We start from the raw sequence: 11268 nt of genomic DNA, 5'->3' as shown, positions 1-11268 counted from the left end.
AGGGAAGTGCAAAAAGTCTCATACATACGTGTCAGGCAGAACTACTAACCAAAGTATCACACTGAAATAAGACAGACAGGCAGGACAAAAATGAACCCCAAAGCGCAATGGGTTCGTCAGATATTACATATTAAACTGGACAAAAGAAACACAACGATTACGATGTTTGCAAATTCATAGAGCATTATGCATATATACGTAGTTATACGACGGCATGCATAAAACAAAATGTTCGGCAGCAGTGTGCACATTGCGTTACTATAACCCTTTCAGATGTGACACACTCCTCATTAGTGTTTGCGTCGAAACTGAACAGAATCGGTGCTTGTAATGTTCCCAGTACTTGATTTATAACTCATATCCAGTTTTATGAAATGCATACAAAATTGACGGTTTGAATTTGTTCTTGAAGCTTCAAGAAGTTTTCCCGTTCCATTTCTCATACTGTGGAGAAACAGGTGAGAATCAGTGATGCATTTTATGAACTTCTTATAAGAACGGAAGAAGTATACGTACAGTAGTTGTATGAGATCTGTGCGCTGTCCGGGGATCTGTTACTTATGCAGCCGAGCTGAGTGGCTCAGACGGTTGAGGTCCTGGCCTTCTGACATCAGCTTGGACCCCAGTTTGGCAGGTTCGATCCAGGTTCAGTCCGGTGGATTTTGAAGGTGCTCAAATACGTCAGCCTCGTATTTACTGGGACGTAAAATAACTCCTGCGTCTCCGAAAACCGAAAAGGTAGTTAGTGGGACGTAAAGCCAACACCATTATTATGTATGCACTCCATGAATCAACAGTCAATAGTATGACTTTACCTGCGCCACTGGGGAAGAATACTTTCTTCAGGAAGCCCATAAAACAGTTCTTGTTCATATTTCACTCATCCCGGATGAAAACCAGTAAGGTCAATTTTTCGGATTTTTCAATTTTTGCAGTAACCTACTTAGGTCAATGCTCTATATCAGGGCCTCTCAGGGTGCATGCGCCCGGTGCATGCACTGTGCACGGTGCAAAAGACGACTTCGCTTGCTTGACCAGAGTGCAGACCTCCACTCCTCGATGTGGAGCAATAGCGCTGTTTCTCTCTTTCCTTAAGCCTGTTTCGCTCGCTCCTCCTCTCTCCCTCTTCCTCACTTGCTCCGTAGCGCTCCAAATCCGAGCCGAGTTGAGCCGAGTTGAGCCGAGCTTAGTCGAGTTGCCCAGAGACGAAACGTTGGTCCGAGCCGAGCCGAGCGGGACCGATGCACTGTGCATAGGAACTCTGCGTCGCTGTATGCACGCGTGAGATTTTGGGCGTTTGAGAGGCCCTGCTCTATATCGTTTGACCCTATCAAAATAAGTAATTTCGTCATAATATTGAAGAAACAGCCAAATTGTCCTTCCAGATTATTCAAGAATACAAAACAGTCCCCGGTAAGAACCAGATAAGTTATCTTGTTAATATTCTGAATATTGATAATAAAAGTGGCTTCAAGAAGATAAGTAAACTTCTCTTATGCGCAATACTTCTGTTTTGGTTATTGTGAACGTGGACATTCTTGTAAATTAATTAATAACTGATTCGATGGAAGGCAGTTCAGTTTTAGGAAAAGTTATTCCACTGAAGCTCAACGTGTAGGATTCCAGCAAGATATGGCAGATATCTTGAATTCAGGAGGTCATATGGACTGTATCGCGATTGACCTGTCTAAAGAATTTGATAGGGTGGATCATCCGAGACTACTGGCAAGAATTCGTGCAATTGGACTCAACAAAAGAGTGACTGAATGGGTGGCTATATTTCTAGAAAATAGATCTCAGAGAATTAGAGAAGGTGATGCTTTATCTAACCCTGTTATAATTAAGAACGGAATTCCTCAAGGCAGTATTATTGGACCTATAACCCGTGTTTTCTTATATATATATACTAGCATGTACCCGCGGCTTTGCCGTGTTTATTAATTCAACTGCTTTTTATAATAAAAAACTATTTTTTCCTTACAGAGCTTCCGGTTGAACTATATTAGTGTCCTTCCAAATGGAGCTAAGATATATAGTGCGTTTGCCTTTCAAACTCTTGAACAAACCACGTACAGTTGACAATGGGAGAAGCAGCCTTTTCGAAGATGGAGTCCTACAACTTTAAGAGATTCTTCTTGTGCCTCGTTGATGTTCATAGCGAAACTGAAACAAACGGGGAACTTCAGACATCTGAACTTAAACTGTATATCCGAACAAATTATTCGAATCCGAGGAATGAATATTACTTAGCTCGCGGCATGCCCAATCATAAGAATGGCTTCAACAATATTAGTCATTAGTTTCAGAGTCGTGCTCATTGCAGAGGGCAGGATTCTTATTCTTAACAGGGATAATCGGAGCCACAATCGTCCGCTCTAAGATGTTCGAGGGTACTCCAGGTGACTCCAAGTCTTTCAAAAGCTCTGCCGTGTAGTCGATAGACTTTTAACATTGTAGAACATCGGGTAATTCTTGTAAAAGTTGGTTGTTGATGACGTTGAACGTTTCACTTCTTGGAGCAAGAATTGCTCTTTGACATAGCCATGCGTAATTGGTGAAATGTTGTGGCCACGAATGTTAAAAATTTCAGATCTGTGCGTGTTTATTATAATATAATCTTCTTTAGTATAGCCTATGTTTTCTCTAAATGAAGTAATAAAACATGAGGTTGAGTTAATTGAAAGAAAACATGATAACCGGATAATTCTTGTGAGTATTGCTTATTGATGACGTTGACAGCTTCATGTCTTGGAGCAAGAATTGCTCTTAGACACAGCCATGCGTCTTATATATTTCCACTAAATGTATACATGTCCAACCCTTGTCCCCTTTCTCTACGCGGTTTGGGTGTGAAGTGAGGTGAATCTTCGTAGCGAGTTTTTACGACCGGATAGCTTTCATGACGTCAACCTAATCAGATGAGTTAATGAGATGAAATTAATGACGTGATGTCCGACTCGTTGGCTGAATGGTCAGCGTACTGGCCTTCGGTTCAGAGGGTTCCGGGTTCGATTCCCGGCCGGATAGGCGATTTTAACCTTTATTGGTTAATTCCAATGACCCGGAGGCTGGGTGTTTGTGCTGTCCTCAACATTCCTGCAACTCATACATCACACATTACACTATCCTCCACCACATCTACACGCACTTACCTACAAATGGGAGATGCCGCCCACCCTCATCGGAGGGTCTGCCTTACAAGGGCTTTACTCGGCTAGAAATAGCCACACGAAAAAAAGTGACATGATATATGATAATAAGAATGAAGAGGATGAAACCTGGCGTCGGCACATAGCCCACTCCTCTCAAATAGCTGAAGACTTTACGTCCTCATTCGACGGACGAATCACCATCAACAGCGTCATATGCCCTCACTCCATATAAGACCAAAAACGGCTTCCTACGTCATGGACGTAAAATGGCTCCTTGAATTGTGTTCTCTACCTACATTATGTACGTTGCCTAGCGACAGTGACTTTATGCATATAATCTTGGTTCAGCACGTTGGATTGTCATATCCCAATACACGTTTTCCGATGGTTTTTCGTTCATAACTCACCAACGAAAGCGAAAATGAAAATTCCGGCTTTGAGTTGCATTCGGATCCCCTTCCCTCTGCCTATGTTCAAAATTTCAGATTTCTGCGTGCTGTAGATTTTGCCGGGCAAAGCGCACAGACAGACAGACAGACAGACAGACAGACAGACAGACAGACAGACAGACAGACAGACAAAAACTTCCTTTTATTATTATAGATAAATGATATGAGTAAAGAAGTGGAATCAGAGGCAAGACTTTTTGCGGATAATGTTATTCTGTATAGAGAAATAAATAAGTTACAAGATTGTGAGTAACTGAAAAATGACCTCGATAATGCTGTGAGATGGACAGCATGCAATGGTATGATGATAAACGGGGTTAAAAGTCAGGTTTTGAGATTCACAAAGAGGAAAAGTCCTCTCAGTTTCAAATACTGCGTTGATGGGGTGAAAGTTCCTTTTGGAGATCATTGAAAGTACCTGGGTATTAATGTAAGGAAAGTCCGCCTCCGTAGCGTAACGGTTAGTGTTATTAGCTGCCGTCCTCGGGGGCCCGGGTTCGATTCCCGGTACTGCCAGAAATTTAAGAATGGCAGGAGGGCTGGTATGTGGTTGGAATGGTACATGCAGCTCACCTCCAATGGGGGTGTGCCTAAAAAGAGCTGCACCACCTCAGGATGAGGACACGAGTTTACTTTAATGTAAGGAAAGATCTGCATTGGGTTAATCACATAGTATGATTGTAAATAAAGGGTACAGATCTCTGCACATGGTTATGAGGGTATTTAGGTGTTGTAGTAAGGATGTAAAGGAGAGGGCATATAAGTCTCTGGTAAGACCCCAACTAGAGTATGGTTCCAGTGTATGGGACACTCACCAGGATTGCTCGATTCAAGAACTGGAAAAAATTCAAAGACAAGCAGCTCGATTTTTTCTGGGTGATTTCCGACAAAAGAGTAGCGTTACAGAAATGTTTTAAAGTTTGGGCTGGGATGAATTGGGAGAAAGAAGACAAGCTGCTCGACTAAGTGGTATGTTCCGCGCTGTCAGTGGAGAGATGGCGTGGAATGACATCAGTATACGAAGAAGTTTGAATGGTGTCTTTAAAAGTAGGAAAGATCACAATTTGAAGATAAAGTTGGAATTCTAGGAGAAATTGGGGTAAATATTCATTTATAGGAAGGGGAGTTAGGTATTGGTATAACTTACCAAGGGAGATGTTCAATTAATTTCCAATTTCTCTGAAATCATTAGAGAAAAGGCTAGGAAAACAACAGATAGGGAATCTGCCACCTGGGCGACTGCCCTAAATGCTGATCAGTATTGATTGATTGATTGATTGATTGATTGATTGATTGATTGATTGATTGATTGATTGATTGATTGATTGGCAGTGAATTTACACAGTTGCTTCTGCTAAAGGGAACCATTATATCTTACCAGCTAACAATACACAAAAGTGACTTACACGCTTTGGTATTTACTGGTCCACTATGCCTGGTCCATATGAGACAAGTCATTTTCATTCAAGATCCAAACCAGTCACTTCGTTCATATTTTGAATTAAACAAAATACAACTAAAACCATTATTTAAAAAGCTGTTTCATAAAATGCAGAATGGTTCAACAATATTTGGTGAATCGGTGATTTCGTATTATTTAAAAAAATGCCTCCCACGAGAACATTAATATTTTTTACTTATCTTGTTATTCTCTGGGATCAGCCATTTGCAGTCTCAGACGAAAAAGATAAAATATTAGAAACATCTGAGTCTTGAACAAAGAAATACATTGGTGACCGCAGAGTGCCATCTATGAAAATCACAGGCATAATAATGTAACGAGTATGTTTTGGCTGTACTCGAGTTACTAACGGCAAATACTTGTTTGTTAATAGTCGGTTACATTCTGCCACTATGGGCGTCTTTATCGAAGCGACTTTGATCACAGTTCATCACCTGGGAAGCCGGGATACTGTCTGATGATCAGATCTCTGATTCGGCGAACAAAGTAATTTGACAGTAAATCTGTCCTTTGTGTCGTGTAATCCCTGTCCATATGATATGTAATCGCACGAGACAATTCTGTTTCTCTATGTAAATAATTGGACCCATCGGCAGAATGTCGTGAAATTCATCTATCTATCTATCTATCTATCTATCTATCTATCTATCTATCTATCTATCTATCTATCTATCTATCTATCTATCAATGATTTCATTTCCCACCCTGAAGTGGTGGGGCGGGCCACCTAGAGGGTTAAGCCCTGTCTCTGGCCAAGAGATGCAGACGGGTTGGAGAGGTGTGATGGAGGAGAGAGGTGGGTAAAGGATGTGAAGAAGGAGGAGATGCGAGTGGGTTTGGCCTTATTTCGTTATTATTTACAGGAGCTTTTGGTTGCTTTTATTGTTTTTATTTTTCTGCTCTGGAGAATGAGCGTTGTTGCCGAAAAATACTTATATTCTTATCTGGGGAAGAACAAAGTAAAAATAAAAATTACGATGTGGTGCTGGATCTTTCTTCCACCATCACTGTTCTGTTTGCGGACTGAATGCTGAAGTGTTCACTGAAGAGAAGGGTTAGATGTGGGGGCGGAATGATGGGCAGAGTTCAGACTAGAGTTTCCAATGGAGTGAAATGGAAGTGGGTATTTAGGCCGGAATATGAAGTTTGACATTGAGGGTTTGGTTTGCGGCAGCTGGTAGGTGTGTTAGAACGAGAGGACGGTGGTACGGGTGAATACTGTAGAGGGCTATGGAGACGAATCGAATTATCCTCGACGGCAGGAGATGGTAAAAGAGAACGGATGGGTCTGGTAGGTGAATCGACTGTGCGGATAGGTGCGACGATTTCGGGGTTATCAGGAGGAGGGTCGGTACGAGCTTTACATCTCCGGGTGTAGGTCGGGCGTGCTACTTCACAGGAGTTGCAGACAGGAGGTTGCACAGTGTTAGGGCACTTGTAGGTTGGATGTTCTTGAACAATGCCCGCACTTAGGGCTCGTAGATCGACACTTGTTGGTCGTGTGTGAGTTGTACATCAGAGTAGGTTGCGGTGGCGGTGTACGTGAAGATTCAGCGTTGTAGTGGCGTCGGTAGATGGACACACCTGAAGTCAGCACCCTGTCGAGATCTGCGGTGGTAGGCAGTAGAAATCTCACCATGTAAGTTGGGCCTGTTGCATTTCGGATTCGGTAGGCTTTACGAGCTGGAATACCTTCGGAGTTTAATTCGGTGTCGATTTCCTCCTCGGTGATAGTTGGATCTATACCACGAAACACACAGCTGAAGAGGCTATGTCCAGGTGGGGGAGGTGGTGTCTTGAGCGCTGATTGTGACAGAAGCTTGAAGCGAGCGGTGGAACCAAGTTGACCTGCTCCAATTGACAGAGTGAGTATTTTGGGCGGCGAGATATCCACACAGTTTGATGATAACGCCATTGGTGGTTGGCCGTATGTCTGCAGTCTATTCATGGCGCATATTAAACTTAAGGAGGGTGAAAAGGATGTTACGTGGAGAGCGGAATTGCTGGAGGTTGGAAATGATGTTGGGTGGGATGCGGAATTGCTGAGTTGGATTTTCAAGGAGATACACGTGGGTACCAGTTGGTTGGGTCTGAAGAGAGCGTCACTTGTTGAGAGGACGGCGGGCTACTGAGACTGGAAGTGAGTCGCTGGAGGGAGGAAAAGGAGGTTCAGATGCAGTTTCCGTAGGGATACTAGGAGATTGATCCAGATTGATCTGACGAGTATATGTCTGTCTGACCGGCAAGCGTCGGGTTGGTTGTGCATATTCTGGAGGGGTGGTTGCGGCGGACCTTTCATACTGAGGGCTGTTGGTGTCCCACGTTTTAAATGGAACTTATGGCAGAAATGTAGCCCGGTAGTTGGGATCAGCGAAGCGGGACATGATGGCAGCATTTTAGGCTACGGTGACGGAGCCGGGGGTGGCTGATGCAACAGAAGTCGTCGATGTAGTAGTGGTACAGGTCTCACTGGAGATGGTGACGGCGTAATGGTACGTGATGATCCAATTTGCTGCGCTGTAGGTGGAGGAGGCAGAAGCGCGGACTGTCCTCTCGGCGAGCTTGGAGCAGGAAATAGGGATCCCCGAAGTAGAAATACCAGTTGTGAGGTGAAACCTCAATTCAAGCACCACTCAGTCTACCTGTCTATACACCTTTTCAGCGACTATAAATGGCCGTGTTAGAGTTTGGTGTGCGGATGATGACGGACGTGAATACTTATGCAGTGGTAAAAACTATCGTTAGGGACACTGCAGTCGACGAAATTGATGGCAAGTGTAACTTTATGTTGGAACGCTATCTGTCTAATAGTTCCATTATGAATATTATGATGTTTGCCGCAACCATTCTGCAGAACTCTTCGAAGGTCGGTTTTTTTATGGTTGCCATGTGCTCCTGATAGGTATTGCCAGAAGTGCAAGAGAAGAACATTCATATTTCTCCCTTTACGGTTCCTCACTGAATTCTCCGGGAAAGTTCTTTGCCAGAAGGAAGAGAACTGCTTTTTGATCGATTTTCGGCATCTGTAAAGAAGAAGTACACAGTGTGCTGCTTTCCTAGCGTCTATCTCCAAGCCCTCTTTGACTTTGGCGGAAAGACTGTACCAGTGTCTTTTCTACCTAGCACCGTCCATTTCTGACAAGGTCATGCACTTTCTTTGTGAGTATATTGTTAATAAAACTCAAGATGTAGCAGTATCTTTCATACTGCTTTCTTCCCATTCCTAGCCCAGGAAAGAAAATAATTGATGACAAATTCCGTCTATTTGGCTGAGTGGTCAGCGTCGACGCCTTCAGTCGAGAGGGTCTTAGGTTTGATTCTAGGCCGGCTTTGTGATTTGAATCCCGTCTGGTGGATTCCAATCGTCGCCATTAGACCTGTCTAAGTGGGTGCGATGTAAAACTAATAGACAGATACGAGTAAATCCGTCTGTAATAATTCTGTTGACTTATAATTAGTAAAAATATTCTTCTCCTTCTTCTGCCACCGTTCTGCAACATCTTGGTGAATTCGTTGGTGCGAAATGCGTCACGCATGTGGGCTTGGAACTTTATTGCAGTCAGATGCCCTTCCTGACGCAAACACTCTGTGAAAGGTTTGTATTCACTCTTGCGTATATCCTTAGTGGTTGTTAGTGTGGTGTGTTGTATTTTGTTGCGTTTGTATAAAGAGGAGTGTGTTGGGACACAAGGGCGCCCATACCCCGGGGTAAGGGGGAGACGCGCCCACCCCCCTAGCTCTCAGGGAAAGGAAAACATCTAATATAAATTGTTTTTCTTACAAGAAAATTATTTAAAAGTCGGTATTAGGTAGAAGTGATAGGGGATACCGTGGGTGGTATTCTACCGTGTAATACAAGTCACCATTCATCTTCCAAAATATTAAAAATACTACATAACCCCAGGTCTAGCCCCTTTCCCCTACAAATTATCCTATGGGCGCCCTTGTTGGGACAAACACAAACACCCATGCCCAGTGACACGGCCACTACCTTCTGAATACTACTTTATCTCCCTCTTCATCGCGGGAATCTTGCAATATCAAAAACCAAGAAAAAGAAGAAACCATATTTACTTTCGATTCAAAAAATACTTTTAAACACAATAAATGTTAAATTGTATTTAATTTATGATTAATCGTTTAAAATTAAATGTAATGTGGAAATAAATACGTAAATAAAAATGACTTCAATTACTGATTTAAATTTTTATTCAATATTGTCACGTGTATGTGTATATTCATTATAAGTTGACTGTACAAAATACTCACGATGAGCCATACGAAGTTAATTCTAAAGTACCCATTTGTTATATAGATACTTTTGTAACCATTTAACCACAATATCAAGGGCAAGTATCATTTTTATAATTATTCTTCTTCTTAATCTGTTTTACCCTCCAGGGTTGGTTTTTCCCTCGGACTTAGCGAGATATCCCACCTCTACCGCCTCAATGGCAGTGTCCTGGAGCTTAAGGCTCTGGCACGGGGGATACAACTGGGGAGGATGACCAGTACCTCACCCAGGCGGCCTCACTTGCTATGCTGAACAGGGGCCTTGCGGGGGGATGGGAAGATTGGAAGGGATAGACAAGGAAGATGGAAGGAAGCGGCCGTGGCCTTAAGTTAGGTACCATCCCGGCATTTGCCTGGAGGAGAAGTGGGAAACCATGGAAAACCAATTCCAGGATGGCTGAGGTGGGAATCGAACCCACCTCTTCTCAGTTGACCTCCCGAGGCTGAGTGGACCCCGTTCCAGCCCTCGTACCACTTTTCAAATTTTGTGGCAGAGCCGGGAATCGAATCCGGGCCTCCGGGGGTGGCAGCTAATCACACTAACCACTATACCACAGAGGCGGTTTATAATTATTACTATATTGATTATAAATCATAAAATGCCTACATACTGTACTTGTGTAAGTAAAACGTAAGGTTCATACAAGATTTTCTTTCACCGGGCTTTGGCAAAAGTAATGAGCCGTTTTCCGTGTATGTTGAAACCTGGAGAACTCGTTTCAGGAATCTAGCTTTCATGTTTTCCAATTTTCTTAGTTTTGCTGCGGTTAGTTTATGCTATATCAACTATAGATACCATACGTTGCAACTGGGGAGATTTGAATCTTGCGTAATGTCATTGTGGTACCTGTTGAGAGGTTACGGGAACACAACTTGTGTTTCTTTGTAATTTCCTCTATTGTTTTCTGATTCGTTACGTCCTCGGAGAGCTTATATTTGCTTCCCCAAATGATAAACAACATTATTAAATCATTAATAACCGAGCTCGATAGCTGCAGTCGCTTAAGTGCGGCCAGTATCCAGTATTCGGGAGATAGTAGGTTCGAATCCCACTGTCGGCAGCCCTGAAAATGGTTTTCCGTGGTTTCCCATTTTCACACCAGGCAAATGGGGCTGTACCTTAATTAAGGCCACGGCCACTTCCTTCCCACTCCTAGCCCTTTCCTGTTCCGTCGTCGCCATAAGACCTATCTGTGTCGGTGCGACGTAAAACAACTAGCAAAAAAAAAAAAAAAAAAAGAAGAAAAACATTAATATGCGATGAGTTTTTCTCTACCCTTTTATTGAGTTTTCAAATTTATAAAGACTTCTGATCATTTAGTTACAAGTCTATTCGCAATTTACACATGTTAGCCTGAGGAACTGGCCAGAGAAACTAGCTTGTCGAATCCTTCTGGTGACCAGATGGTACAACATTTTTCACTGATAAAAAAGATTGTTCGCTTTATTTTTTTTATCTGTTTACTATTTGCTTAACGTCGCACCGACACAGAGTGGTCTTATGGCAACGATGGGACAGGAAAGGCCTATGAATGGGGAGGAAGCGCCCGTGGCCTTAATTAAGGTACAGTCCTAGGGTTTTGCCTGGCTTGAAAATGGGAAACCATCTTCAAGGTTGCCGACAGTGCACTTCGAACCCACTACCTCTCGGATGCAAGATTACAGCTGCGCGGCCCTAACCGCACGGCCAACTCACCAGGTTTGTTCGCTTTAGAACAACCTGTTAATCATTTGTTTCTGAATTTGGTAACTATATAGTACAGAAATGTATGTTATATCCACGCTTCTGAAACTTTGCAATTAAACCTGGTAGTTCTGAAATAGGTCTCACAAAAGTTTATCTGAAAATCCAAGTCGGATATTAAGGGGACTTGGATGCGAGGAACTTATCAAAGTATATTTTCACAAAAAA

Source organism: Anabrus simplex, chromosome 1 (genome assembly GCF_040414725.1).
Source record: "Anabrus simplex isolate iqAnaSimp1 chromosome 1, ASM4041472v1, whole genome shotgun sequence".
NCBI lineage: Eukaryota > Metazoa > Arthropoda > Insecta > Orthoptera > Tettigoniidae > Anabrus > Anabrus simplex.
The sequence above is the reverse complement of the archived record's forward strand: the minus strand, read 5'-3'. Positions refer to the sequence as shown.